This window comes from Meriones unguiculatus, chromosome 12, assembly GCF_030254825.1.
Source record: "Meriones unguiculatus strain TT.TT164.6M chromosome 12, Bangor_MerUng_6.1, whole genome shotgun sequence".
NCBI classification, from domain to species: domain Eukaryota; kingdom Metazoa; phylum Chordata; class Mammalia; order Rodentia; family Muridae; genus Meriones; species Meriones unguiculatus.
In genome coordinates this window covers 84327967-84350560 of record NC_083360.1, presented here as the reverse complement: position 1 = coordinate 84350560, position 22594 = coordinate 84327967, and the positions used below count along the sequence as shown (strand labels likewise).

Sequence of the window (22594 nt, the reverse complement as noted above, 5' to 3'; positions counted from 1 at the left end):
TCGCAATTGCAACCAGCTTGTTTCAATTTGGGGCTGACCGGTGAGTGGCGAGAATTCACGTGCTGGCTTCCCCAGGGAGAGCCACACAAACACGCTCAAACACGTGCGGATGAAACAAGCTCTCCCGTGCCTCGGGGACCATGGTTTCAATAGTCAGACAGCCAAAGGAAGTGGCAAAAGTGTCCCTTTAGAACATGTTCCCTCATGCCTGGACTGTTAGCTCTCAGGTGAGCCTGGGTTTCCTTGCCACTAAGGGGATCAAGGAAGGGAAGGGGGGTAGCGTGTATTTCTCATGCCTCGGGCTGGCAGCTCTTTCTGGAAGTTTAATAAAACCCTCAGGGGCCAGCTGAGGTGGTATGCTGACAGCTGCCTTACACTTTTGAGCACCTACTATGCATGAAACGCTTTGCTTGGTGCTTCCCTCCATGGCTTTCCTAAAGAGGCAGGTGGTGGAGAAAGAACTGGGCTGGTTGCCAAGGATACATATCGTTCCAAAATAAAAGACAAATTGAAGTTGAAAGAGTCACTGGGGTGAGGTTTAAGGAGACTCCTTGGAAACATGGCTTCATACAGGATGTATGGTTATCTTGCTGAATCCTCCAGAAGGATGGAACAAATGTCTAAACAAACAGGTAAACTGCAAGCAAAGGCTTTCTTGCACACCTTTTCCTGGGTCTCTCTCTCTCCTCTTATCTCCTTCCTATACGTTGATTGATACAGTGACTTTAAGGACAATGCAAAGCTTTGGTTGTCCTGGGCTCGCTACTCATCATCCCATCATCTGCTGGCTAGCATAGAGGCAGGAGACCATGGGCTCTTGGGAAAACCATGGAAGATGATTCAGGAACCTGAGGCTATTAGCATCAGAGCATGGGTCTCAGTATCCCTAACAAGCTAGGCTCAACTACCCATCCTCAATAGGCTAATTCAACAAACAAGTAAAAGGCAGAGGAAGGAAGAACCAAGAGGCCTTGTGACCTTCTCCCAGCATGAGACTTCTGGGTAAACTCCAGCTTCCTGGGGACCATGGCTGCAATAGTCTAAGAGCCGAAGGAAGTGGCATATGTGTCTCTTTAGGGCATCTTCCTTTGTGCCCGGACCATTGACAGTTGTAAGTAGACAAAACTATGGAAGTGGCCTTCCATCTCAGGTTGAAAATATCAGAACTGTGCATCTTGGTCCTTGTCTCACTGTGCCCAACTGTGTAAGAATGGGCTGACTGTCCTCGGTGTTTCTGTCTGTGCATGAGGCACAGTGCTCCCTAACCTAGAGATTTGGCAAGGATGGCATGAGAAGTGGGTCACAGCACACTGACTGACATTATGCTGATAGCTGGGCCAACATGGCTCTTCGTGTGCTTTGCCAGGCAGCTGGGTTAGCTACCTCCTACAGCCTTCATCACGACTTTCCCAAGTGCATCGGCTGCAGGTGTTCCAAGCTCCCGGAGTCTCCTTCTCCAGCTCCCTGGGTCGTGCAGAAAGCTCTTTGGCCACCAGGCAGAACAGCCTTCTTCATTAATGAGGTGTTTCATTTTACTGCCAGCCCGTTGTCCCCTCCCCTTTCCCCAGAGATCTGGCAGAGCTTCCAATAAATTGTGTTTCAAGGAAAGAAATAGAAAAAGACAGTGAGTGGCTTCCAGGTTGGAGACTGTAAGGTCTCCTTGTGCAAGGGAAACAATTCAGCCATTGTCTTTCTTAATGGTTTTGCTCCGGGAGGCAGCTGTGGGCTTCTCTCCCCAGATTATTTTCTTCCCCTTCCCTGTGGTCAGTAGCGGTTTTATTCTTACATGGACTTCTCTTTATTCCCACAAAGGAAATTAAAGTTTGGTTTGGGACTTAGAATGAGGATGTGGCAGGGGTTCACCTAAAAAGTGAGGCTGAAGAAGCAAGGCCCGTTGCCAAGTAGGCTAAGGGTCTCCCCCTGGTGAGCAAGCCGGGACTCTGTGGGCTCTGCTCTGGCGTCTCAGAGAAAGCCTTGACCCCGAAGCCTGAACTGATGAGCATGACTTGCTGTGGTTTATCGTGATGAGCACAAGAAGCTCAGCTGTTGCTCTCTGGTTTGTATTTCACTGTCCTTTGGCAAGGGGATGGAGATGTGGCTGCTGGTGACTTTGAACATGGCTTGTGGGAGGATAGACAGTATGGAAGCCAGTAATGTCAAACACACAGGATTGCCCCTTCTACAGGGAGAGATGTAGACCTGCTTCCTGTTCAGAAGGTTGGGAGTGGAGGTGATTAATCATAGCTTAGTTTGGTGGTACACGCCTATCAACCCAGCACTCGGGGAGGCAGAGGCAGGCGGGATCTCTGTGAGGCCAGCCTGGTCTACAAAGGGAGTCCAGGATAGCCAAGGCTACACAGAGAAACCCTGTCTTAAAAAAAAAAATACCCCAGTGACTTTTGTGCTAACCGTATGAAGGAGATCATACCAGATCCTCTCCCAGACCCTTAAGGTGTCACATGTAGTCCATCAATAGAACCCACCTTTATGGAAGTTATTGCATGTACTTTACAAAGAGTTTCAATGTAGCCATTTCTTAAACTGTATTATACCCACAAAATTGTGTTAACTATCAGGATTTTTTCCACCAAATTGTGCTGTACTTAAATATGCTTAAAGTAAACTACTCGATTTCAGGTTCTTGCTTGAACCAGCACTGGCTACTGGGTCCTGTTGAACCAAATATCTTCTTATCTCACGTGGATCATTACTCTCCCAGCCTTGATGGTTGCAGAGACACCCCACCCATAGCCCCAGAGGGACCCATATTTTATAGTCCTTTCCAGCTAGCTTGATGCTGGCCAAGTTCCTTAGCTTTTCCTCTGTAGACAAATATTTGTTCTGAACACCCATCTCGATTTCAGGGAAGAACTGGCCCTCTCAAGAGGGCCGTGAACCATGGCACAGGCACCGTGTTTTCCTGCTGCCAATTACAGCTCTTCTTGTCTAAACTTCAGACCTCTGATCAAACATCATCTGTTTCGTGGTAGGTGTCCAACACATTTATATCTTTGTTTGATTCACTGTGGTTGTTCAGAAAGGGGATTGGTGGGTGGTGAACAATTTCACCCTTTAGACTGGTGTACAAAGAATATGGGTTTATTTAGTTTAATGCAGGGGGCTATGGACTAGACATATGTTGCTCATGTGCTTCTCTGTAGGAGATAGTCACCATTTTCCTTAGCTCAACGACATCACTAGAAAGCTGAGTAGTCTCCCACAGAAACACTCAAAAGGCACATTCTAGGAGAAAGTGTGTGTATTTTACTCAGAAGCTAGCAGGAGCTGGGGCTGCTGACGGTGGTGGCTTACAGAGATGCAGCCTTATATTCATTACTGCAGAGGCCTAGTTGGATTAAGGCCTTTGTCATTCCTGGTGGTGTTCGTTCGTTCTCTGCTCTCATTCAGGTATCCCTACCAGTCTTGGTTCTTTGTCTGGCTGTGTGACCCTGATCTTTAGATACATAGTGTCTGACTCATAGTAGGTGAGAATGTGTTCGGTAAAAAAGACAGTCTTGGCTTCAGTAAGTTGTGCTATGTTTTTTTTTTTTTTGTGTGTGTGTGTGTTTTTTTTTTTTTTGAAGCAAGGACCTGTCAATCATTCCAGCTAAAAATTTTCCAGGGTGGGAGTGAAAGTTTTGTGAATGGGTTGCTGCAGGGTGTGACGAATGACGTTTCTCTCACATGTTGGTCTCCCTCTAAGGAATTCTGACAATAAGAAAATGGCATCGAACGTGAACTGGTAATTCTGAAAACACATTGCATTTTGTAGCATAGTACTCCAACCTGGCAAGTATTTTCATCCAGCAAGCACACAGAACTGAGTCTTCAGTAGGTTTTCCCACCATTCTAGTAGACTGCTCCTAAATGATGAAACAGCATGCTAAGATTCGTCATGGTCGGTCATGTGCTCATTGTCCTACTCCTTTTTTGTTAAATGGGTTCCTTCGCCAAAGGCAAAGTATGAGGGAGCCACAGTATAGTTTTATATACAGCTGGTGCGTGTGTGTGTGTGTGTGTATGCTACTAACCTTAAAAGTCAACTCTACACAAGCTAGAGTCCTCTGGGTTGAGGGAGCCTCGATTCAGAGGATGCTTCCATCAGATTAGCTGGTAGGCAAACCTGTGCAACATTTTCTTGATTAATGATGATAGGTAGTCCTGGGCAAGTTGAGTGAGCCATGGAGAGCAAACTAGCAAGGATCACTCCTCCATGGTCTCTGCTTCAGTTCCTGCCCTCCTCTAGTTCCTGCAGTGGCTTCCCTCAATGATGGACTGTGCCTGGGATATATAAGGCAACTAAACTGTTCCCAAGTCACCTTTGGTCATGGCCTTTATGTCAATCATAGGATGCAAACTAAGACAGTGGAGTTGTCAGAAATATTGTAGGCAAGGAAGCCAACCCCAAACACGTGATGAAATCTGATCCAGTGGGGGTAGTGATTCTTTACCCCTATAGAATTCAGGGTTCTGATTAGGCCCGTGGCTGGTTGGTTGTGCTCCTTGTAAGTGGTGTGGATCAGCATTGCTTTCTGCTGGTGCGGCTTGAACAGTCACTCAGACATGTGTTCAATCTCATCTAAGCTTATCTGCCACAGCTCTGCTAACCTCTCTCCGGAGAGTTGGACATGACTTCGTTCATGACCCTGCTGAACAAGCATGAAGTTGACTAAGGAAGTATGGCAAAGCAGGACACACTGATCATATGATTACTGAGTGTCGTGTTGCAGTATGTGATCTGTTTGTGAACACTTCTGCACAAACACAAATAGCTTCTTGTCTCATGGCCAACATTCTGAAAGGTCTTCTGCCATACCTCCTCCACAGGGTGTATCCTTCAGTCTTGTTACAAAGCCCTGTCTCTCTGGCCATTGAGATCACTCTGTAGGCCTCCCCGGTCAGCTCCAAACATCCCTCTCTGAAACCGAGTTGAAAGGGCTTTAGTCTGACTCTTCAAGCACACCCAAGTTTAAGGCCTAATTAGTGGAGAACCAGAAATCCAAGTAGGGTTTGACTTGTTTACTTCTCCCCACCAGCTGAATTTCCCATCCCAGCTCTTGGGTTTTCGTGAAAGGAAGCCAAGCACATGGAAAGCTCCAGGCAGCCCAGCAGGAGAAGAGGTGAGTCATTTACTTCTAGAGGAATTAGGTTCAGTAATGTCCCATTAATCTGGCTTCATCAGGAAATGAGCTGTGTCACCTAAGTACATTTTCCAATAACCGAAGCTAACCCTTTCATGTGCCAAAACTTGATTTAATCATTTTGGATGGAAGGCCTTCGAAAACTAATTACATGCTCCTTGACTATTGCAGTGTTGGGGGGGGGAAGGCTGCCCATTCTCTAACCTTTTCTTGAGGACACAGGAACCATTAATTCACCAGGCTATAAATTAGGAAAAATAAGGTGCTATTTGCACCAGGAATAAATTTCCCCATCTGTGCTGTGGATTTTGAGTTCTTTTGCCTTCTCTAATAATTGTATTCATTTCACCCTCATTTCTTCGAGCTTTTATTTTGGGGGGGGGAGGATTGTAGGCTGGCCAGCGAGGACTGGTCTCTGGTGTCAGAGGCACATGCAGAATCTAGCCATGCCCTTATATCCACTGGGCTCCATGACCAACCATGATGAATCTTAGCATCCAAGTGAGCTGTCACTGCTTATGTCTGGAAAGCCCAGCGTCACCTGCGCTCCCGTCATTGAAAAGACCAGATACACAGTGAAAGGGGATGATCCGTCGCCATGAAGCTCACCTCTCAGGATATGTAGCTGCTTAACAGTGAGCACTGCACCCCAGTGAGTAGTTTTCCTCTTGCTCTGCAGCTTTCCTACATTTTGACCCACACACCTCGTCTGCAGAGGCTCCTCTCTGTGCTGCATGGACAGTCTTATCGCTGCCTTATTCGCCCTGTCCATAGTCTCAAGGCATGCATCATAAACTTGGGTCCAGGGTAGGGGTCAGACACGCCTTTCTCATCCACAGGAGGAAGCATCCCAGGTCCTCAGGGGGAAACAAAGCTTCTAGAGTAAAGCTCACAATCTGTTTTGCATGTGGGGGGGGGTCCCAGGAGACACATGTAGTTCTGTAGACTTTGGATCTTTAAAATGCTGGCATGCCACAGTCAAGTACCACTTTGGATGCCTGCCCCGAGCTTTTCTGTATTGGAAGAGAACTGCAGAGGCCTCATTGCTCAACTCTGGGGGAACAGGCTCCCAGAGCTGCAAATAAAAATCACGACTCCCTCCCGTGCTTCCTTTGTCTCTGTTCCTCCACTTGCATTTGCTTGGAAGCACTCCACCCTTCAGACACTGGGTAAAGCCTGGCCAACAAGTGGAAAATTAGGAGTGAGGGGCATGCTAGTTATTTTGCTTTAAGAGAAAATTTAAGTCCCTAGAGCTAAAGCTAAAGCCACAGACTGACAGGGCAGGGCACGCCCCTGACAGCAACCTCCTGCCAAGGATACTATAATGCTGATTCATCTTCTTCTGAAATGAAGAGCTCCCTAGAGAGGGGTGAAGAAGGAAAGGAAAACAAGGGATTGCGAGGAAGAGGAAAGGGAGGGGAAATAAGAGGGAAAAGCTGCTATTGCCCAAGCATCTAGTATGGTGTCCATGTATGTGTGTTCGTATGTGTACATGTAAATGCAGGGCTCTCTCGTTTAATACAGACACCTTTTGCTCTTATTTCCACCATTCAAAGTAGGAGAATAGTTAGATTAATGTTTTCAAGTTACTGCTTGGTGCATGAGGGTTTTTCCTGGCAAACAAAAGGACACAGACATTCACCTCTCCCTTCCTACCCTTTCCCATGGTACAGAAGGCAAGAGAAAGGAAAACAAGAAGATGCTAATTGTGTACCCCAGGTTACAGGAATGAAAATCGTCGTAACTTTTTTGGATATAGCACTTTATAGCTAGCACATTTTTTGCCCCCTTTCCTTCTCACACTTTGGCTTCCTTCTACAAGGAATGTGTTTTTGTATTTGTTGTTTAGTCTTCTTCTTCACCTTCAAAATGGGTGCAACAATTTGTTACATATTTATGAGCAGAATTTGAGGAAACCAAGCAAGACATCATGGCTGGCTCCTTGGTTGTAGGCTCTTTGCAGGAACCGGTGCTTAGAGAAATGGCAACAAAATACCTCTGTCCGTCTACATTCAGTCTTCTGTTTCTTCCTGGGATGTGACACAGATCTTCCTCCCCAATGAATCTCCGTATCATAGGAATCTTAGTGGGACAGCTCCTAGCCAACTCAAGGATGGCTGACATGAGATAAATGGAAAGTGGAAACAGTCAAAAGCAATAAAAAGCGAGACCAGCTGAATGGCACAGTACAAACTCAAGTTGCCAGGCTGGTGCTGTTCTAGGCTCTGACAGGCTGTGCATGCCTGCTCTAATGGCAGAGTAAGGCATCTTCTTGCTGATTCAAGTCTCTAGTTTTCAGGACAAGGATGTTCAAGGAACATCATGAGTTGGGGGGTGGTCATAAGCCATGTACACACATGATTCTTACAAGTTTTATTTACATTTCCTTGGAAGGGTTTCTATTTCTTTCATGTGACTGGCAACACAGAAAAACCTTCATGGTTTTTTGAAGGCCATCACTTGTCCTCAGAATTCTGTCACTGGCTCTTCTTGTTCAAAACACTGTCTGGTTAATCTTAATCAGACAGGAGTGAGTACTGCTCTATCTCAACAAGGATGGGGCATGTGCACTGGAGGACTCAGAAGAGGCTAAATTGATAGTCTAGCTAGATTTTTGCCATGTGCACTGGAGGACTCAGAGGAGGCTAAATTGATAGTCTAGCTAGATTTTGCCAAATCTCAAGAACCTATGACTTTTGCGTAACAGCTATGAGATGCTCTCTCTCTCTCCTTCCTTTCTTCCTTCTTGTATGTAGGCATTTCGTCCTGCGTGTGTGTCTGTGTAATATGTACATGTTGTTCCCATGGAGGTACGAAGAGGACATCAGATCCCCTGGGACTAGAGTTACAGTTAGGGGCTACAGTTGTGAGTCACTGTGAGTGCTGAGAATTGAACCCAGCTTCTCTGCAAGAGCAGCCAGTGCTCTTAACTTCCAGGCCATCTCTCCAGGCCCTCAATCTGGTACTTTACTGTCTCCTATAACCCTTCTTCTGTAATCACATTGAGGAAAATTTCCAGAGAATGCACTCACTAACATTTATGAATTCACTGGTTGCTTTGGTTATTTAATTGTCCAAGGATCTTATTTGGTAGCTGCTGGTCTCCCATTTTAAAAGTATGAACAACTGCAGTTAAAAAACATTTTGAGATTCTCCAAGGCTCTAGAATGGGATGTCCAAGAGGGAGAGATGCACATGAAGCCTGTCTTCCTTAGAGTTATTGAAGACTGACTAGAAAGAAACTGATATTTAGAAACAGCCAAATACCAGGACTCCTGCTGAGTCCTTAACAAAACTCATGTCCTTTCATGACCGTCGCATGCCTGGGCCTGTGGTTGTTGGCAGGCACAGTGACACAAGGGAACAAAAGCAGTGCCTTACCCAATGTCATGAGTATAGAAAGTGGGCCACACTGTCATCTCTGGTGTCATCCCTCCCTTCTGCCAGCCAGGAAACTTGCCCTTCTAATCCCTACCTCTTTTTGTGGAGCCAACTCCTAAGCAGTGTGAGAAGTTGGACATGCTAGGAAGTAGGACGGAGCTAGTGGGCAGCAGAGGCAGGAGGGACAACTCAGAGGCTCCCTGAGGCTGAAGGCAGGGAGCAGGGAAATGGCACTTCTCCTTCAATTTCATGTTTAGCTGAGTCTAATTAATAACCAACAAACGAGTCTATAATTAACTCACTCCCCTGTTGGCCAGCTTAGGGAGTAATAGTAACTAACATTCCTTTTCAAGTCTGCAGAGGTTGCTGAGAAGGGGGGAGGGAGATGGAGCTTCAAACTCAGCATATGCAATCATAAGAGCTGGGCCTAGCGTTCCTCGCTCCCTCTCCCCTGCAAACTCCATTATCTATACCAGATGTTGCATTAAAAGAAGAATTACTATACTTCAGGGCTCAAATTATATGTGCCTGATTTATTGCCCAAGTTCAGTTTTAAGTGCTACCTTGCAGAACACTGATAAATGATGGCTTGTTATTTTGCAGAGTGCCTGGGCTGGGCTGATGAAGATATCAAGGACAGGAAGGGGTTAACTGTTTCCAGGCTGAGCCCCTTTGGCTGTTGTTGTTCCCCCTGAACATTTCACCCTGTCTCCCTAACCTCCCACCATCCAACACGTACAATTTGGGTTGCTTTTATTTTCCATCTCTGAAGTGGTATGCACAAGGTTCTGTCTTGGCTCTGCTTAGTTGCAAAGATAAAACGAAGAAGCTGAAGGACTTTGTTGAAGATCTGCGTTGGACCTATTTTGGCTAATGACCATCTTGCCAGCATGGCTTTGTGTTCTTCTTCCATACTGGCCCTATTCCATCTGCCTCATCTTAACTCTTCTTTTCTCCCTTCTCCTTTAACAAACTCATCCTCTTGTTTCAGCACAAAGGGTACTGCCTGAACCTGATTTTTAGCTACCTGCTTCTACTCAGATTCATGGCGCCATAGACTTGCCTGGTACTTTTAGGACGTGTGGTTGGTTGCCTGATTCCTTTCCTGTAGTATGAACATGAGTCTGTGCATTAAGCCCTGGTGTCGCCACTTTAATCTCAGAGCCCAGCCCAGAGCCAGACACAGATGCCTGATATTAGTGTTGAATGACAGGGTGAACAGACAGGCTGCTTGGCCTGTCCCACTCTTCTTTCACACTGCCCACTATCTCCTTTCCTCTTGGGTAATTTTGCTTTTTAAAGGGTGGCTTGCTGTGTTTCTGAGACTTTACAAAATCTCCCTCACTAGTCTTGTATCTTTGGGAGAGCTACTTGAACTCCTTGTGCCTCGGTTCTTCCCACTTGTAGGATGAAGGCTACGATAGAGCTGCCTCCCAGAGTGGCTGTGTGGTCTGAGTAACTCTGTCAGGGACACAGAAGCACACCTAGCTCATGATAGCTTCTGTACAAGAGACTTAAAAGCATGCAGTTGGCAGAGTTGGAGAGATGGAGCAGTTGATATGCCTGCCACACGTGAATGAAGATCTTAGTTTGGACCCCCAGCACTCACGCAGAAAGCCAGGCAAGGTGGCATGCATGTTGGTTACCTTAGTGCTTTAGGGTCAGAGACAGATGGATGCCTGGAGTCCACTGGTCTAGCTGAAATGATGAGCTCTGGGTTTAGTGAGAAACATTGTTTCTGAAAGTAAACCAGAGAGCAATCAGGCAGGACATCTGATGCCAAACACTGGTCTCCACATCCGCATCCACTTATGTGCGCACACAGAGGAACATGTACACACACACACACACACACACACACACACACACCTAGAGAGAAAGAGAGAGCGCAAGCAACACTTGACATATAATTTACGTGTTTTCTTTGCTTTGTGCTGGCTCCATTTCTCTGGCCACATTCCTTTGGCTTTCTTTCTCAGCACTCAGCACCTCATAGTAGAAACAGGCCAACCAAAAGACCCTTCAGCTAGACAGCTATACCTCAGTCATCACAATGGCAACACAATGGTTATCAGTAGTCTGGAGAACATGTTAAAATGAGTTTCTGGAGCCCAGGTTTCTGTTCAGTCCAATAACCTTTATAGAACATCTGCTGAGGTCAGGGCGCTATGAAAATGCTAGAGGATTTAACATCAGATCAAGGAGTCTTCCTTTGGGTAGAATCAGAGTCAAACAGGGCACAAATGGATAGTCAGGCGATGGTAACAGAGAGGGCTGAATGCAGTGTTTGGGCGTACCCATGAGGGATAACCAATCTAGACATGGAGGGACCCTTCAAAGGAGCTGGGGGGTTAAAGTGATCCTTGGTAAGTAAGGGTGAGCTTATCAGGCACTGAAATGGGTATAGTTTTCCAGGCAGAAGGAATAGCATGAAGAGGGATCAGAGGTATTAAAAGTGTTTTGGAACCATGTTTTATGCAGAGGCTAAGCACAGTTTGAAATTGCAGTGGGCAACAGAGGAGATGGGCTCAGGGGACTTTGTATGTCATGCTTGAGGAGCTTTGCATTGTGTCCTGTAGCTTATGGGCAGCAGCTGAAGGCTTAGGAAGAGGAGGGCGCTCATAGTAATCTCCAGATGCTGCAAAAATAGACAAACAAACAACAACAATAATAACAAGGACTCATAATTCTTGACTGAGAAGAGGAGCAATACTTTGGATAATCAACTCTTCATAAATAGAGCAAATGGGGTCCAGTCTCTAGGAACTGCTTTTCTGGGTACCCTGTGGACTCTCTGGGAATCAGCTACCTTCAAAAACCAAGTGTGGGCATTCATATTGCCATGTTGAAATGCAGCAGTTATCCAGGTAAGGATAGAGCTGCCTTCACCCTCTTCCCATTCAGTTTTAGTAGGGGCTATTAGAGAGTCATGAGGGTGGAATGAGAGAAGGGAATTGTTGAGCTCTTACTCCATAGAGAGCATCACATATGCCTGGGGGATAAACACTTGTTCTTGTTTTCATTCTTCTCATTTTTCTTCTCCTCCTCTCTTCCTTCTTCTCCTCCTCCTCTTCCTTCTCCTCTCCTCCTTCTTCTTTCCCAACAACTCTATGAAATAGACACCAAGTAGCATAAGTGAAGAAAGAGAGGCCTTGAGAGGCTAGTCAACAGATGAAGGTGATGGCTGGTAGAACTTCATAGATGAGGCCATTTCTTTCAGAACTGTCCGTGGGAGGGTGACTTTGTTTTCTCTTCCTTTGCTCAGCATTCTAAATTTCTTTTAAAATGGCTTGTAGTTTGTAAAATTATTATTGTATGCCTATGGCTGTTTTGCTGGCACCATGTGCATGCCACACCTCCTGAGGCCAGAAGGAGGCAATCCATCCCCTGGAACTGGATTTTTTTTTTTTTTTTAAATGTAAGTTCCTTCGGTCAAACTCAGGTTTTGTCCTAAGACAATGGAAACAAAACAAACAAACGAAAGAGAATCTAAGCCAGAGCAGAGAGGCTGGAGGATAGCTCAGATGGTAAATCACCAGTCTTGCCAGCACAAACACCTGAGTTTGATTGAAGGAACTTACATTAAAAAAAAAAGAAAGAAAGAAAGAAAAAAAATATAACTAATTCCAGCACTGGGCAATGGAGGCAGGAGGGTTCTTTGGGCCCCACTGACCAGCCAATCCCATCTACATTGTGAGTTTCAGAGTGAGAGACCCTGCCTCAAATGATAGCAGTGAGGACAAAAAGGTGGGAGGGTGGTGTCTGAAGAGTCACATCCGCTGTCCTCTGACCTCTGACCTCCACACACAAGCGATCGCGCACACAGTCAAAGCAGGACGAGATGGTTCCCTCAGACACTTGTCTGAGGCAGAAGATTCGTCCTCTTCTCTGGAGTTTATTTTGTCTACCCCACACCTGACCATTCATCTGTACTGCATCTCCCACTCACGAGGACCTGCTACCCACCAGGCTCTGTGACCCAGCCAATTTGGTAAAGCCCTTCGATCCTCGTGTGTGAGACTAGTCATTCTCTGGTCATTATTCCTGTTTTCCTCATAGCAATTCCAGACAGGGTTCTTTTCCCAGTGTTTCAAGAAGCTAAATGAAGCAATGAATGAACGAAGGAACGAATGAATGTTCGCTGAGCAGCTCTTTTGCTCAGTCATTTGACAGATGATTATTATTTAACTAATGTGTGCTTTGTACCATGCAGGTCCATAGTGAGTTGCAAAAATCTCTGTGTCATTCATGGAGCTTGCTGCCTGGCTGGGGGTAAGAGGGGAAGACAGGTATTGTCATTCCAAATGTTAAGATTGGATCCTGAAGAGGCCTGGTGTCCTAGAGAAGGCACCTGGACAGACCTCTGGGCACACTGGTCAGTCAGAGATTGCTGTGGTAATCTGAACTATGGTTTTAAGAGTGAAAAGTCCATTACTATGGAACCCACTTGGACACTGGGCTGCCATGGGCTACCTCTGTGCAGGGGTTCCAGGCATCTCCATGAGTGGTCCTTAGCTGGAGTATCAGTCTCAGAAAAGGACCCTGTGCCCAGACTTTTAGTATGTGTTGCTCTCCTTGTGGGGCTCCTGTCTTCCCCTGGTCTTACTATCTCCCACTTCTTTCATAAGATTCCCTGACTCTGCCCAAAGTTTGGCCATGAGTCTCAGCATCTGCCTCGATACCCTGCAGGGTAGAGACTCTCAGAGGCCCTCTGTGGTAGGCTCCTGTCCTGTTCCCCATTTTCTCCCTCCTCTGATGTCCATCCTCTTTGCCTTTCTGAATGGGGATTCCATAGTAATGGGAACAGGGACTGTCTCTGACATGAACTGCTCTTTGATCCACCTCCCCCTTGAGGGGGGAGCAGCCTTGACAGGTCACAGAGAAAGACAATGAAACCACTCCTGATGAGACCTGATAGAGTAGGATCAGACGGAAGGGGAGGAAGACCTCCCTTATCAGTGGACTGGGGGAGGGGTGCAGGTGGGGAAGAGGGAGGGAGAGTGGAATTGGGAGGGGCGGAGGGAGGGAGCTACAGGGGGCATTCAAAGTGAATAAACTGTAATTAATAAAATAAATGAAGAAAAAAAAAGAGTGAGAAGCCTAGAACATTCCTATCAGAAACTTCTATACATTATATGAATTTATGAATGAATGAACTTACAAGTAAATAGTTTCTTAGGTCCTGTGAAGAATATTCACTGTCATCTGTCTTTGAGCTCTTGTTTCCCAGGAAAGTGTCAACCTTTAGTAAGCAGTTGCCCAGAGCCATGGGGTTTTATAAATAGTGACATTAGGTTACTGATGTTCTAATTCTGGCTACTTCTTTCCCAACATCAGTACTTTCTTGAGGGAAAACCATGGCTTCTTGTCTGACTGTAACAAGTACTTGAAGCAAGGCACTTGACCTCTGAGTGGCAGAAGCTATTTTCAATTGAAGAGGCCAGCTTCTCCTCCTGGTGTTCCTTCACTGACCTAAAGCCTGTGTGGGCTGCATTTCAGACACTGTCAGTAGTCCAGGGCTTTGCTTAGGACCAGAGAGCCAGCCAACAGAGAAATCAACAGAAATCCCATGTTCTACTCTTTTTTTCTTGTAGAGATTAGTAATAAAAATTTTCCAAGCAGAGTACTCTTTTACTGTTCTCTCTCTCTCTCTCTCTCTCTCTCTCTCTCTCTCTCTCTCTGTTTTGTGTGTTTGTGTAGGCTGGATGGCAACATCTTCAATTCCTCTCTGTATCAGGTTTTTCAGAGAGAGCTCACTAATTGGCTAGACTGACTAGCCAATAAGCTCCAAGAATCTTCCTGTCTCCATCATCTTGAACCAGGCTTTTACATGGGAGCTGGGGCTCTGGCCTCATGTCCTCATACTTGCAAGGTAGGCACTTTACTGAGCTATCTCCACAGCCCCATACTGTTGCACTATGGTAGAGGAGAAGGAATCTATGGCGTTAACACATCTTCATCTCGGTGACTTATAAAAGAAAGTCAGGAGATGCTCTGTTCTGTTCTAAAAACTGAGGTCTTGAGGACCTAAAGCGAAGCAGTCACTAATAAAAATTAAAATATCGGAGCTAGAGAGATGGCTCCATGGTAAAGAGCGCCTTCAGAGGAGCTGGGCTTGGTTTCCAACACCTGCCTCAGATGGCTCCCACTGCTTAAGACTCTAACTCCAGGGTATTCAGCGCCCTCTTCTGGCCTCCACAGGCACCTGCACACATGTAGAATATACTCATAGAGACAGAGATGGATAGAAACTTTTTTTTTTTTTTTTTACGGTTAGGTTACTGTGCGGCTGTTTAATGAGGAGACCATTTTTTTTTTTCTATTTTTAGGGCCACTTACTACACTGCCACTAAACTACACAACCAGCCTACTGTGCCTCTATGCAAGGAAGTGAAGAGGGGAGCAGCCAGGTGTGGAGGCAGCAATAGGAGTCAGTCTGGCTCACATCTCGAGCTTGGTCACCAGGAGCCTGGAGTACCAAGGGTCACTTTGAAATTTAAAATTTAGGTTGTCCTAAATCTTGGGCTGTGGGGGGAGCTCAGTACTCAGTACAGGCAGTGGGTATCTGTCAAAAGTAACACATAAAAAGGAGAGAGCCAGAGAAAATAATTTCATGTATTAAATACAGGAAAAAACAAAAGAGGGGTTGTAGGCATATTTTTTTTTAAAAATCTATTTTATTGGGCTCTTTTACCTACCTACCCTAAACCCTTGTAACTGCTTCCCCCCCAACACTAGGTAGGATAGAGGAAAGGTGGCATTGACCTTTTATATGCTACTTCCTGCTGATTAGAGACGCAGAATTCCTTGAGGCAAGCCCAGTCCTTGTCAGAATATCCAGCCTTCCAGCAAACCAGCAATCCAAAGCTAACAGCAAATGCAGCAGCAAGGTGAATCAGCAGTAGCAGGGGTAGGAGTAGCTCCTGCAGGCCCTCTCCAAAGTCCCCAGAATTAAACTATCTGCAGCTGGCAAGGATCACCCCTCTGCTAGTGCACGGGGCAAATCATAATCACCTGCTGTGAAGCAGCCTCTTATCCTACACTTGGGAGTAAAACAAAAACATTCATGCACATAACTGTTTTGTTTGTTTGTTTGCTTTTATTTAAAGATACCAAACTCTCACTACAGGGGCCTTTGAGAGAAAAACACCGAACAAATAAATCCTGAGATTAACACTATTTAAAAACACACACACACACACACACACACATAAAGGTTGTGGGGTTTAGAGGCAGGGGGATTACCGAGATTCAGAGAGGATGGGAATGGTAGAGTAAGAGATGCTTGCTTTGAGTCTTAAAAGGCAAGCTGGGTGTTGTGGAAGGCCCCTTGGTTATTTCCCTGGCCCTAGCCTATGCTAACTAGTTCCCCTCTCTCAGGATTTCATCCTATCGCTGTGTCAAGCACACTGAAACATAGACCAGTTCCGCAATCGTCAAGCTCCTTCCTGCCTCTCTGCCCTGCCCACACTGTCCTCCTGCCTACTTGCTTTTCAAGATGCAGCCCAAACTCCCACCCATGGACTCTTTAGAGCTAACTGATCGTTGCTTCCTCCTATTAGACCTGCAGTTCGCTCAGAACCATGGCGTTTTCTAGTCAATAGGATCACATAACGATAACTTATCAAGCACAGGTTTGCTAACGTCTCTGCGTGAATCACTGCGTTTGGTTCTCACAGCTCGTAAGGAAGTGGGTGCTACATCCAGGCCCCGCTTTACACAGGGAGTAGCAGGCTCAAGATCCAAACCCAAGTAGGTCTGACCTAGGGTCTGGACTCTTTAACATTCCCCAGCCTGCCTCCTAGAGTGGCATGGTGGTGTTTATTTCTGGGGTGGCCCTGGGGGTGCAAAAATGGCAGAGGTGGAATGTCTGGAATGTGCTAAGCTCTCCCAGCCTGGTTCAAGAAGATAGATATGCCCAACAGAGCCGCTCCAGGACTCTCTTCCCTCATTTGAATGTGGCAGCCAAGGAAGGGAAAGGCCCGGGACTGGACTCGGCTCCAGTCTCCTTTTCCTGGGGTCCCTCTGATACCTCCCCTCAGCCTCCACGTGCACTCTTAGAGTGTGCAGCACCTGCAGCTTTCTACTCGCTGTGCCCATGACCTTGCAGGAAACAGACTAGCAGCCAGGCAATTCTACAAAGCATAAAGTGGTACTCGGATGATGTTGAATATTTAACTTTTTTTTTTTTTTGTAACATCTCTACATAGAGGTAATCTTCTGCTGCTATCACATCTGTTGTTGCTAAATCTTCTTCCCCCCCCTCGCTCTTTGTTCTGCAAGGCCAGCCCTGTGATTGTGTGGCTGGGCAAGGCTTTAGGTAGGTTGACACATGAGAGCCTATAGCTGGAGGTTAGACACGGGGTAGGGAATGACATGGGGTGGCCTCCCTCCTTACTTCTGTCAACATTTTCGTCATCTGTGTCCTTGGGTAGCTCCTGCATGGTGCTGCTCTCCACAGCTCTGTGAACTCCTCGGCCCTGTCCCCTTGGCCCTAGCGGAGGTGGGCACTTTCTGTTGTCCCTTCCCTGTTCTCCTTTGCTGAACAGTCCTGTAAAGAAGCTTTTCTCCTATTCCTCCTCCTCCTCCTCCACCCACCCCCAGCAAATATCTGCTGAGCTAGATTTCTCCCAACAGAACTCATCAAGGTGCTCTATTCACAGCAGCCATCTGAATTTTGTTTGCTTTCTTCTATTGAATTCAAGGCAACAAGAGCCTGGGTCCTACAGTGGAGAAGCTGACCACCCCCTGTACTGTGTGAGGATTCCCCGTGCCTGACAGTTAGTCACTGCAGAAACCTTCCATCTGTACCATCCTGAAGGAATTCGATCTTCATCCCAAGGTCCACTACCATTCCCAGTTCCAATTCAGATGCCTGGGTCCATGGGGGCGGAGGTGTGTGTGTGGGGACCTGGGGGAGATGGGGACCCAAGGGCAGAGACAGTCCAAATGCCAGCTTCCTGTCAGGGTAGTCTTAGTCAGCTATGGTTGCTTTAGCAAAACACCACACCACGCTGGGTGCTTTAAACAACAGCACTTTAGTTCTCGCGCTTAAGGGGGAGGCAAGTTTAAGATGAAGATGTCAGCACATCTGGTGTCTCCTGAGACCTCTCCTTTCTCTTCGGCTTAATTAAGGCTTCCTTCTTTCCTTGTGTTGTCTTCATACAGCAGTGGCCTTCTCCCCCACCCCCATCCCCCTTTGGGGAGGAATGGTGGGGGCTTATTTAACTTGCTGTGTCTCTGCCAAGGCATCCCAGTCTTCAGATTTCGCCATGAGGGCCACGGTCTCAAAACACAAGCTCGGGAGGGGCTTAGTTCGGTGTGCGGCAGGCATGATGGGAAGCAAGGACCAACCCCCCGAGCTAGTCCCAGCGCTTTAGGACTGCCACCTCCTTTCCTCCAGCCCTCCTGTGGTGTGTGGACAGATACCTGAGGTCTTTCTGAAGCCTACAGATGTGCCCCTGGGTACATCCATTCTCGTGTGGGTGGGGGAAAGACACAAGCCCACCGGCCACTCAGTCCTAATCTGTTTTCCTGCCCTACATTTCCAGGCTTTGCTTTACTTACCGGAGCCCCGGCGGAGGCCGTCGGGTGTTACCTCGGACATTGTATACAAATACCCCTAGCAAACTCCCGTCTCTCTAGAAACTTCCTTGGCAAGGAGATAGGTGGGGGGAAGGCAGGGTAGGATGAGGTGAGGGAGTAGGAGGGACAGGGACAGGGAGAAACCCTTAGAAAATCTCCTCCAACGGCCACTTCCCAGTCTGTGGCTCCTTGTAGCTTTCTTGGTAACTTGCTGTCTGTCGTACTCAACCGCTCACGGCTCCTTCTCCATAAACATGCACATTCCCCGTCTGACCTAAGCAAGAGGCAGGATGTCCAGGGCAAGGGAAGCAAGCGAGCACATAGTTCTGGGGCCAGGAGTGCGGGTTTGCCCTGAGGATGTAAGACCTGGGGTCTCACAGATCAGGAGTTCAAGATCGCCCTTCCCAGAAACTCCCCCAGACCAAGACTCATTGCAAAAGCAAGAGGTTTATTCACCATTGCACAATGGGGTCACCCCTGCTGGTCAGCAAAGAGTGGCACCGGGAGACAAAGGCCTTTAGGTTTTTAAAAGAAAAATTGCGGGAAATTTGAAGTTGCAGTTTTGGCAGTTTAGGATTGGATGAGGAAGCTATAAAGTAAGATAATTGGTTAGTCTTAGGTGCTCAAGCTTGGCCAGTCCTGCCAAATGTGGATGCAGCTGCAATTGAAGGTGGGGGTGGTTAGCTCATCCTTAAAGATTAGGGGCTACAGACTTTTGGCTGGAGGTCAAAAGCTACTCAGAAGTAATCTAGGTTCGCTGCTAAGAAACGCTATCTCAAAGACAAGGGTCTGGTCCTTCTTTTGCTGAGTGAAGGTCATTGCTTGTTTGTCTTTTTTTATGTCTGTCCTCGCAGATAGGGTCACATTCCTCCATTCTCTGGAAAGGTACTAAGAGGCTTTAGCTTAATCTGGACCTACAACTCAAAACTATAGGCTTTAGAAGACATATAGGTTACAAAGTTAGCCTAACCCTTTCAAGGATGCAGTGAGCGCGCACTGCAGGGAGCTTGAGTAGGCTCAGGAGGGCAGGGGCTCATTCCACGTTACTTGAGGGCCCAGGGCTGGGTTACCTAAGAGGATTTCGACAGGAGGCAATGCAGATGCAGGCGCTGACTTCCCAGGTGTGGGGAATTCACCACAATGAGCGGAGATGCAGAGAGAGCCATGGATAAAACACGTTCGCATTGGAGGACAGAAGCAATGCTGACTGCTGTGGGGTTGGGGCTGAGCAGGGACTTCTGTAGCCCCTGAGGGGCAGTTCGTCAGACAGGCATGGAAATCAAAGGCCGATAGCCATGCAGGGAAACGGAACCTGGGGATGGCAGGCACAGCCGACATTCCCCTAGGTTCCTTCAACATCCTTACCCAGCGGCTCCCAAACTGGTGGGCTCATGGATTCTCATGGCTTCCCTAATGCTTCTGAAAGTTAAGCCATGGGAGGTGTGCTATACTATCAGGGCCTATCCAGTGGCGACCCCCTTTTCTTGTGACCTCCTTTGAACAAGCGCTATCATTAAAGACGAGATGTGTTGCTTCCCCCTTTAAAAATGTACTCACGTGTAATCATAGATAAAATGTGTTTGTCATAAAAAACTTGGGAACATACAGGAAAATATCCTTCGAAAAGTTAAGAACATCCTGATTTCAAAGATACCTGGCATCACAGATAGCAGAGACAACATTAGAATCTTGAGATGTTTCTATCCAGTCACGTTTCATAAGTATGTTTTTGGGTTTTTTTTTGTGCGTGTTCATATCCATTCCTAGAACATAGCTTTTGTTTATTTAAGCCGTGTTACCTTTTTTTTTTTTTTTATACACAGGATGGCATGAAAATCTAAGTGTGATATTCATAGCTAACTTTTGTTTTACTGGATTTTCCCTCCATTTGGAGTTAAAAGGGTCTCTGTCCCCACCTCGCTTGCAAAGGGTTCACAAATGATTCTCAGAAGTCCTGAGAGGTTTTTCATTAACTTAGGAGCTATGACTCTAATTTTCTGTGCTCAGAACTGTGGCCTTTACATGGATGTGTGGAGTGGAGGCCTCTGTGAATGTGTCCCAGTCCTGCCAAGACCCACCAGGAAACTGTCTCTTCTGGCTGCAGTTTTAAGTCTGACAGCTGCCTGGCACTCTTGCACTTCTGGGTGCCTTGGAGCCTTTCTCTGGGTACAGAGCCGCACACAGTTGATCCTTGCCAGGCTGGGGAGCCACGCTAGGAGGGCACAAAGCCTGCTTTTGATCTTGTGGGAGGTGTTTTGCCAAGCTCTGATGGCTGAGCCTGAATGACGGCTCCCCTCAGTCCTGTCCCTCCAGCATGTGGCCCCCTGCCTCCAACCCCACTGAGAGCCGGACCCTTGGACCATGGGATGGCCTCTGCAACCTCTTTTCCTAACACACCACATCCAGATGGACATTCTGGGACTTCCAAAAGTTGATCCTGAGAGAGCCACCCCCTTCTGTCTGATCTTGTGGCAGCTCCAGCCCAGACTAAGAAATGTGAGCTCATAACCACGAGTGAAAGGAATAACCTGGTGTTTGTGTTTGCCGTTACTGGATGTCAGGGTAGTTCGATGTACAGAAACATCAATCTTTTTCTTTTTCTTTTTTCCTAGGCTCAGATGTGTTCTGAGCCTCCCATGAGCTACATGGCTCCTCAGAACAGCCTGCCCTGCCTGCTTCAGAGAGGCCATATCTGGGGTAAACTCTTTCCTCAAGATGATGACTCCCCAATTCTCCCCTCCCCCAGGTAATCCCTTTTGATCCATCCCATCATTCCTCTTGGCATTTCCAGAGATAGCTCCCTCCCAAGGGTAAAGATGATGGAGGCCCAAGCTGGGAACTCTGTAGGTGAAATGAGAATTTTGTATGAACAGTGATAACCACTTACTAACTTATTTTTTTTTTTTTTTTACATTTAGAGTCATGCTATGAGACATTTTTTTATGTCATTAAAAATCATGTCATTTAAATTCAGGTGATGGTGGAATTTCCCAGTTTTGGGAATTTTTCCTTTTTTTTCTGCTCCCCCTCACCACCTTAAAAAAAAACATTAAGAGAAGATAAATGTCTGTGCCCATAAATTTTTATTGTGGTTCTTATAGAAGTATTCAGCTTCTTAGTGGAAGGTGCAAAAGTCACCTTTTCAAAAGCCACCTCATACATAATGTGTCCTTTTAGAAACAGTCTACCAAAATTGCCATCAGTCGACTTGCTATCAAAGATGGTCCTACCATGACTATGGTTCTTAGTTGTGTTGATTAAAGAAAGAATACTTTTCTTCCTTCCACATTTCTAAGGCAACTTTTCTCGTTTTTAACTTGCCCACTATTAGTTTTCTCCTCTAGGTCAAGAGATACACTTGGTAGGAGAGAATAAAGGGTTTGGTGTACATCCCCGTGGGCTTTCAGAGAGGACCGAGTGGCCTGTGGGCAGATAAGGCTAGGAGAGCACATGGCCTGGGCAGCCTGAACACGCTCTAAGTCACTCTGGTAGACCCTTGGGGCACTGGCCAGAGTATTATAAGGCCTTGTAGACAATGTCCTCCTCCTCGGATGCACCATCTTTCAAAATAAACACATGCACCTTACGCATCACATCCTCCAATATCACCAAATCCTGTCCCACCCCATCGCTTTTGGGGGTGTTTTTCCACCCATGATGTTGTCACTGTCCCACTTCATCCAGCTCCTGTCGTTCTTGAGCTCTTACACTGATTGCCCTGCCCCTGAGCCAAGCATCAACACCTCTGATCACATTTCTGGGAGAACTATGATCATGCCATCATTTTACTTTAAATCTTTCGTGAGGTTGTCCGAGTGGCTGTGATTTGGCTCATCCCAGCCTTTCCATTTATCTCCTACATCTTGCCTCTTCTCAGTCTGTCTTCTGCACAAAAAGAATGGCCTAGAGTTTCTGACACAGCCTACCTTCTGAGAGCTATGCTGTACCTTTGTTGAGACGCTTTTCCCTTCTCTCTCCTCCAAGAGGTTGACAGGACGCGTGGCCTGGGCTTCAAAAGTGACGCTAGGCCCAAGCAGCCCTTTTCTCTGGGCTGGGCCAGGTTCTTCTCCAACTTTCTCCTGTCACAGCACATGGCCAGGAAGCTCAGGATCTACCTCCGCCTGTAGAGAGTATGGCTTTCTAGGGCAGTGATGGTCTCTCTGTCTCCAAAGTATTGACCAGCACTGCCCACAGGCCAGATCAAAGTGAAAAAACCTATGGCCTTCCTTGTTCACAAGTTACTATGATTCTCCCTGTGGAAAATCACACAGGAGTGCAATCAATAAGTGCAAAGCCCTTCGGGTTGTTGGGTGCCGTTGACCAACATGCTGAGAAAACCAGCCCCATTGTCAACATTTTGGGCTGGATAATTTTGTGTCGTACACTCCTAGGCATTTCTGGATGCTTAGTACCATCCTCAGCCACTGTACACTTGATGCTAGTGGCATTTCTTAGCGGCAATAACTAAAAATGTTGGCACAGAGTGC

The 22594-nt window shown here is 46.7% G+C and overlaps 1 long non-coding RNA gene across 2 annotated transcripts in view; it reads left to right on the top strand.

Moving 5' to 3' along the window:
* The first annotated feature begins 528 nt into the window (after positions 1 to 528).
* The window catches only part of LOC132646847 (uncharacterized), a 40711-nt gene continuing 18645 nt past the window's right edge, over positions 529 to 22594 (top strand). Inside the window, exons 1-3 of one of the 2 annotated variants that reach the window (XR_009585176.1) lie at positions 529 to 2986; positions 5037 to 5120; positions 17228 to 17364. This is a non-coding gene — a long non-coding RNA (uncharacterized LOC132646847). The remainder of the gene's footprint in view (positions 2987 to 5036; positions 5121 to 17227; positions 17365 to 22594) is intronic. The other variant, XR_009585177.1, reaches the window with a different exon arrangement.